The sequence below is a fragment of the Benincasa hispida genome, chromosome 10, assembly GCF_009727055.1.
Source record: "Benincasa hispida cultivar B227 chromosome 10, ASM972705v1, whole genome shotgun sequence".
Taxonomy (NCBI): domain Eukaryota; kingdom Viridiplantae; phylum Streptophyta; class Magnoliopsida; order Cucurbitales; family Cucurbitaceae; genus Benincasa; species Benincasa hispida.
Genome location: NC_052358.1, coordinates 39,536,289 through 39,544,231, shown reverse-complemented (window position 1 = coordinate 39,544,231; position 7,943 = coordinate 39,536,289). Strand labels below are relative to the sequence as shown.

The 7,943-nt window shown below is 34.5% G+C and overlaps 1 long non-coding RNA gene across 3 annotated transcripts; it reads right to left on the bottom strand.

The window, feature by feature from the left end:
- Positions 1 to 1,172: 1,172 nt before the first annotated feature.
- Positions 1,173 to 2,952, bottom strand: LOC120089409. Of its 3 annotated transcripts, none has more exons than XR_005485167.1 (6): positions 2,898 to 2,952; positions 2,614 to 2,748; positions 2,417 to 2,533; positions 1,825 to 1,882; positions 1,668 to 1,746; positions 1,173 to 1,313 (listed from the first exon to the last, which is right to left on the bottom strand). It is a non-coding gene; the product is annotated as an uncharacterized LOC120089409 (long non-coding RNA). The 3 variants fall into 3 exon arrangements; XR_005485166.1 differs by having other exon boundaries at positions 2,417 to 2,526; XR_005485165.1 differs by lacking the exons at positions 2,614 to 2,748; positions 2,898 to 2,952 and having other exon boundaries at positions 2,417 to 2,572.
- Positions 2,953 to 7,943: the final 4,991 nt, after the last annotated feature.

Here is a 7,943-nt window from a genome sequence, read left to right as displayed (position 1 = left end):
ACAAGCATCGTGCCGCTCTATGATAGCGTCATGGCATTGTCCATCTTGCACATTATGAAAACTTCATGCCATAGCGTTGTTTGGTGCCACATCACTTTCTTGTTTGTTCTGATTTTATGACTGGCATCGAGCATTGCATCGCGACACTACCAGCAGTACTGCAAGGGTGGAATGGTTGGTGAAAAATCTAATGTAGCACCGAAGTGCTACAACTTGTGTTCCTCTCTACCATTGAGTGTCGTGTAAAGTAGTGCAGCACTACACCTAGGGGTGTTCTCGTCGTTTTTTATTGAAGCTTCGAATGTTCGATTAAGCTCCCAAAATCTCCAAATTAACTCCTAAAACTTCCATGGCGCTCTAAGATACATGGAATGCTCGGGTTCCTAATGGCGCTCTAAGATATATGGAATGCTCAGGTTCCTAAAAATATAGACATCTAAGTACATTAATTAATCTAAACAAACAAAAGTTGAGGCACTAAGATAGCTCGTTTAGGGAGGTATCAAAGTCTATTTGAAAATTTTTCGAGGGCCTGCTGGGACCAAAAAAAAAAAGATATTTATAAACCGCCATTTCGAGCTGGTGGATAGTAGGAGTAGATCATCTCATAGGGAATCTATGATCACTAGAAGAAATTCGGGTTTTAATGTCGGTTTTAAACCAACATTAAAGAGCTTTAATGTCGGTTGGCAACCAACATTAAAGATAGTATTATTAAAGCCCTTTAATGTTGGTTTTAAACCGACATTAAAAAGGGCTTTAATAACACCAATAACACAACGTTCAATGTCGGTTGCAACCGAGGTCTTTAATGTTAGTTGCAACCGACATTAAAGGTCTTTAGTTATTAAAGCTTGTCGGTTGCAACCGACATTAAAGCCTGTTTTTTTTTAAAAAAATTCTTAACCGACATTGAAGCCCGAATCTATCCGTTTTATCAATTATTGTCCGTTTTTTAAAGTTTCCTTGCCAAATCCATTTTTTCGATAAAAAATTATAACATGATACATCATCATTGAATACTATGCCTATGACATTATTCATGTACGCATTGTAAATCTATTACATTTAATCCACAAATTCTGCTATAGAATTATAATTTAAAAGGCATACAATAATTCAAGCCTTGAAAACACAAATTATAAGTAATACAAAGATTATGATTTTACAAGGGCAACAAAATCTTCCGTGTAAAGGCAACACAATTTTATTTGTCTACAAATTTTGGAGGGTTTGAGAGATTAAGAGATGTAATATACGTTGTTGAGATGGACTTCATTATCAAGATTCTTCTTCTTCAGCTCATCCAGCAACTACAGAAGAATTGGAAAGATTTAGAATTTAACTTCAACTTAACAAGTAATGTGCCTGAGATTAAGAATTTAACCTCAGGCAGACTCTGATCCAAGGAGAAAAATTAATATTATAACCATAGCCACATTTATATAATCATATGAAAGGCCAAATGTTATTGAAACTTCAATCTTTCATGCACATTGAAACATGCTATAATGTGATTAGAATACAGAAAACAGATGTGCCAACTCATATGTAACAGTAACACAATCAAGATAACAAGCTTCTGTCAGATTGCAAAAGTAATCTCCATTCAACAGAATGAATGCATAATCTGGTTATATGAAACAGGTTTAGCCAAGTAAATATACCTTATCCGGTGTCATGCCAAGCTCTCTCTTCAACACTTCACACACTTGATTGTACGGGGATATTAGGCATAAAACTAACCTACAAGAACATAAGGACTAGTTTTCAGTATGAAATCCAAAGCAACAGAAGTTTCTGGATCAATATTAAACTGCATACCTTGAAATAGGAGGACAACAATGGTGTTGAAGACTATTAATTTTCCAGAGTGAACTTCCTGTACCAATAATTCTTGTTAACAAGGATCAATCGCCAAATATTAAACCACCACACAATAAACATAAAGCGGCCACCAGTAGGATTAACTAAAAAAGGCATAATTCAAATTGAGCACACATGGACTATTGTGGAACAAACAACTATGACACGTAGCTAATTGTATTTTCAGCCATGAAATTTATGTGCGAGAGCGAGAGCGGAGTTATGAGCGAGAGCGAGAGTAGCGAGAGCGGAGGTATGAACGAGAGCGAGAGTAGCGAGAGCAGAGGTATGAGTGAGAGCGGAAGTATGAGCAAGAGCGAGAGCGAGAGTTGAGACATGAGTGAGAGCGAGAGTAGCGAGAGTGGAGGGACGAGCTATAGTGAGAGCAATTTGGCCTTTATGAGCGAGAGCGAGAGGGATTTGGGTGAGAGGGGAGGGATTTGGATGGAGATATATATCTAAATATATAAATAATATTTATGAAAACAAGAGAAGTTGATACACAAGTTATAGAATCTATATATAACAATTAGATTAAAAACAATGCTACCTTCAATCATAACCAATATATTATGATTTCTTTCTTCCGAGGGAGCATTAGCTCGACATCAGATTTCATTCTCCGAAGTAGAAATGGTCTCAGTATTCCATGCAGTTTTGCTACCATCTGCAGAATTGGAATATCTGAATATGGCACACTTATGTAACAAATGTTGCTAGAAAAAAAATGTCAAAAGAATTACCAACCTGGGCCTTTCTGTTCTCTTGTGTTTCTTCTTTTTCTTCAGCTTGACACTTTCAAGAGAGACATGAACTAACAACGAATCAAACATCAATAAAGTTTTTCTCCAAATCTCTAATGCTCTAGTATTCCTCTCTCCCCTAAGAAGTACAGATGAATGACGAAACAAAAAATGTATCGCATTACAACTCTTAGAAGTTTGTAGTTTTTTTAGCTGGTTTATATTCAGAAACACTAAAATGTAGCCAAATAGCATTGCCTCGAAACAGATTCAAATCCTTCATATTACCTTAGAAACAGATTCAAATCCTTGATATTCAAATCCTTCATTACGGTTGGGGACAATCTGCAAGGAAAAAGCTCAAGCCTAGATTAAAATTGACCTGGAAAAGATCTAAAAAAGGGGGAATGAAATTGCAGATTGAATTACCTCAGAAACAGATTCAAATCCTTCATATCTCTACCGATCTCTCTGTTCTTTCTTCAATTTAGTTTTTCAATCATCGTTAAAATCTTCTCAAAGCATCGACTATGACTCTCGCTGCTTGTTTATCAATGGCATCGGGAGTACCAAAAGATGCAAAATCGATTTCAAATCGGTACTACATGGACCGGCATTGCCGACCTATCTACGGGTTCTGCCATTTCTCGTTGGTTCCACATATCTCTTACTTCTCTACCTCAGAAATAGATCATCGAGTAGGTGTTTGAGGGAGTGATGATCAAAGAGATTGGCTTTTTTGGCATTTTTGGTCGCCATTTTTTATAGCTTTCAGTTTCAGTTCTCTTCGCTGTCTACGAAGGTTTGTCTGAAATCTGAGAGAGAAAGGAGAGAAACAAAATGTAACCTAATATCATTTTTGTAAGAAACAAAAATGGGTGGGACTAGGGAGGAGGTGGCTGGTGGGAAAAGTAGGGTTTAGAAAAGGGATAGATAGGATAGATAGGGATAGAAGCGGGAAATGAAAAAAATGGGGGGAGGGGAAATGGTTTTTTTTTTTTTTTTTTTTTTTTTTTAAGGAAAAAAAAGAAAACCGGATCTTTAATATCAGTTTTAAACCGACATTAAATGTATACCTACAATGTTGGTTTCAAACCGACATTAAAGATCCGATTTTTTAAAAAAACAAAACCGACATTAAAGCCCAAAATTCTTGTAGTGGATGATTTTAACATGAACTTGAATTTTAATGACAACATGTGAGGGGGGTGTAGAGTTTTCTATTGAAATGAATTTAAATGGCATGAAAATGAAAGTTCGGATTTATTTCAATTAAAAAGAGCCTAGATTAGAACGGAAAAGATTATTTGCATGCTCAATTATTAATCAAACTGAAAAGTTATTTGCATGCTCAATTTCATTCTTTGCTCGTTAGCTTGACTTAGAGATCTAAATTAACACCCTATTGAACTAAACCTAGGAATTCTAGCAAAGTTAATTAGCAATCTTTACTAATTTTAATTAACAATCTTTACTAGTTTTAAATTGCTAACAATGATTAGTCATGCAATGAGGAACACTAATTATCTTAAAACAACTTCAAACTACAAGTATGCTCTAATCTATGTTCTACGAGATTTACACTCTAGATGCATAATAGTCAAGAAAACAAAGAAAGCATAATTGGTTGGACACAATTTTTTTTTCCACAGAGAATGAAAGGAGCATGAAGAGTTTGAAGGCAGAAGAGGAAATAACAAACAAATGGAATTTCTAATAAGTGTTACAGCAGGAGTTGTAACGGAAATAGTAAAGTATGCCATTAAACCTATTGGACATCAACTTGGTTACCTTATTTTCTACAACAGAAACAAGAAGGATCTTAAAGACCAACTTGAAAATCTTGAGACTACTAAAAGGGATCTGCACCGAAGGGTTGAAGAGGCAAGGAGCAATTCATATGCAATCCATGAAAAAGTTTGAAGGTGGTTGGTGGATGTGGATAATGCAACAATCCATGATGAGCTATCCAATTCCAATCCATCTTGCTTTAACTTTCTCCAACGACACCAACTAAGTAGAAAAACAAAGAAGAAGGCCACTTATATCCGTCAACTCATACACAGAAGAAACAACTTTGTGGAAGTTGGTTATCCTTCACCTCTTCCGAATACTATGAATACTATTGTTCCTGAAGGTTATCAAATTTTAGAATAAAAAACGTCAGTGGCCAAACAAATTAAGGATGCACTTGCAAGACCGGAGGTCAAAAAAGTTGGTGTATATGGTATGGGAGGTGTTGGAAAAACTTATTTGCTGAATGAAGTCAAGAAATTGGTGTTGGAAGAAAGATTGTTTGATACAGTGATTGATGTGACCATAGGTCAATCTAATGGTGTAATGGAAATGCAACAACAAATTGGAGATATCATAAATAAAGTCTTGCCAACGAGTAAAGTGGGAAGAGCATGCTTTCTATGAAATGCGTTGGGGGCAATGAAAACTAACATTCTCATTATATTGGATGATTTGTGGAAGGAATATGATCTTATAAAAGAGATTGGAATTCCTTGTGCAGAATCAAGTAAAGAAAGATGCAAGGTACTTATGACAAGTCGATTTCAAGACGTACTAACCAATTATATGAATACAAATAAGTATTTTGAGGTGACTTATCTAGATGAAAAAGAGTCTTGGATGTTTTTTACAAAAATTATTGGCAATAAGTTTGATAGAATCGATATGGAAAACGTTGCAAAGAAAGTGGCATTAGAATGCGGAGACTTACCACTTGCACTTGATATCATTGCAAAAACATTGAAGGGAAAACGTATAAATTGTTGAGATGATGCTTTAAGTAAATTGAAAAAGAGTTATGATTGTTTGGATGGAGACGAAGGCAAGATACTATTTCTTCTTTGTAGTGTATTTCCAGATGATTATGAGATTCCGGTAAAAGATTTGCAAATGTATGCAATGAGCATGAGATTGTTGAAAATGGTAAAAACTTGGAAGAAAGCAAGAAATAGGGTGGTCAACTTGGTTCAAGATCTTACATCGTCTTCCTTGCTTCAACTTTAAGAGGTCAAGTATCTAAGGGATGGGGAAGATGTTAAAATACATGATGTAGTCCGTGATGCTGCAATAAACATTGCATCAACAACAAATGACATGTGTACGCTGAACTGTAGATATACAGATGATGAAGGGCTAGATGAGGATAAATGTGGATCTTATCGTGCATCTTTATAGACGGCAAGAACTCTTATAACCTTTCTCCTAACATGAAGTTTCCAAAGCTTGAGTTGTTGATATTAAGATATTATACTCAACTCTCAAAAGTAGATGCATTTTTTGATGGAATGGAAAATCTTAAGGTTTTGGACTTGAGAGACATGCATTTTCCATCATGCTTATGGACGTCATTAAAGAAACTTCGAGCATTTTGTCTATCGTCTTGTGAGTGTACAGATATTGATAAAATTGGCCATTTAAATGAATTGGAAATTTTAAAGATTATTAGTTGCAACGACATCACGGAGTTACCTGCAGCTATGTCTGAATTAAAACAACTCAAGGTATTAGTTGTGTCTAAATGCTATAATTTGGTGGTGATTCGCCCAAATATTATATCAAGCATGACCAAATTAGAAGAGCTAGACATACGAGATTGCTTCAAAGAATGGGAAGAAGAAGTATGGTATGACAATACGTGGATTCAGAATGCACAACTTTCAGAATTGAATTCTCTATTACATCTTTCTATTTTAAGATTACACATTTCGAATGCTAAAAATATTCTCAGAGGGGCCTTGAGTTCACAAAAATTAAAGAAGTTAAGAAAATTCTTTATATGTGTTGGTACAATCAAGTTTACTATTGATCCTGTTGGTATAATCAACTTTACTCCTGGTGTTATTGAATTATCGCAAAGAAGTTCTGGAAAATATGAAAAAAGATTGTTATTGATTATGGAATCGCAGATTGGTTCAGTTGATTGGACGGTATTTGACATATTATTAGAAGGAACTGAACAGTTGATTATTGTAAATTATGATTCCACAGGTTTTTATCTAAATGATGTTTTTAAAGAAATGGAAATGGTTATCCCATGTTGTAGTGGCTTGCGATTGAAGGAAATCCAACAATGTCACATCTGATCATAAATGATGTCAGTTGTTTGGACTGGTTGGGTCTTAGTAGAAAAATGATGTTGGAGAGTATCGTTCCCAGACATGTTCCAGCAAATCCTTTCAACAAGCTTAAAGTCATAAAAATAGAAAGTTGCAAGGAGTTAAGGAATCTATTCTCATTCTATATTTTTAAAAGTCTTTCAGATTTTCAAGAGATTGAGATCAATCAATGTGATATGATGGATGAGATTGTATCATCGGTAAAAATTGAAGATCACACCACTAGTTGGACTTCTCCCTTGACTTCCTTAAATTTATGGGATGTGAACAAACTTACAAGTTTCTGCACCAAACCATTCATCGCACAAAACCCACAAACCATCATTCCATTCTTTGATCAAATGGTATGTACCATAAAATTCTGCTCTTTACCTTCTGTTTGTTGCTTTAATAAATATTGTGTTTGTTTATAGCTATTTATTGGGTAATTTTATTTTGAAAACATTATACTATTTTCAAATAATTTGGCGGAGGTTCTGAAAAGAAAAACTAAGAAATTTGTTTGGAGACATGTTTAGATTTTAATGTTATTATCAAATTGGAACATTTAAGTTGCTAATTTGTGTATTCTTTTTAAAGAAAATTGTTAAGACAATTATCATAACTTTTTTTAACTGAGGAGATTATAATAATATTGCAGGTTTCATTTCCTCAATTGGAGGATTTATTCATTGAGAGATGTAATAATTTGGAGATGCTATGGTATAATAATGGACCGATCGGAAGTTCCCTTTCCAAACTTCAAACAATGAAGATTAAAGATTGCAACAAGTTGAAATGCATGTTTTCTTCAAATATAGTAGCATCACTTGTTTTTTTAGATGATTTGTATATCTGTTCATGTCAGTTATTGGAAAGGGTATTTGAAATTGAAAAGCGGACATTAACTTTACGTCATCTACCAAGTTTAAAGTATGTGTGGAACAAAGATGTTGGTGATGTTTTGGTATTTCCCAATCTAAAGAAAGTATTGGTTGATAAATGCCCAAAGTTGAAAAGTTTGTTTCCAGCTTCCTTCAACAAATATATGAAAGAAGCAGATGAGCAAAATGAAATATTTTCTGTAGATGAAGCATCAAACATGAGAGAGGTAATTACTACATCTTCAATATTATTATCACCACTTTATACAATAACTGTATATGCTTCAATTTGGTACTAATTAACTGTTGTCGTAGAACTTCTGTTTACATTTTTTAAG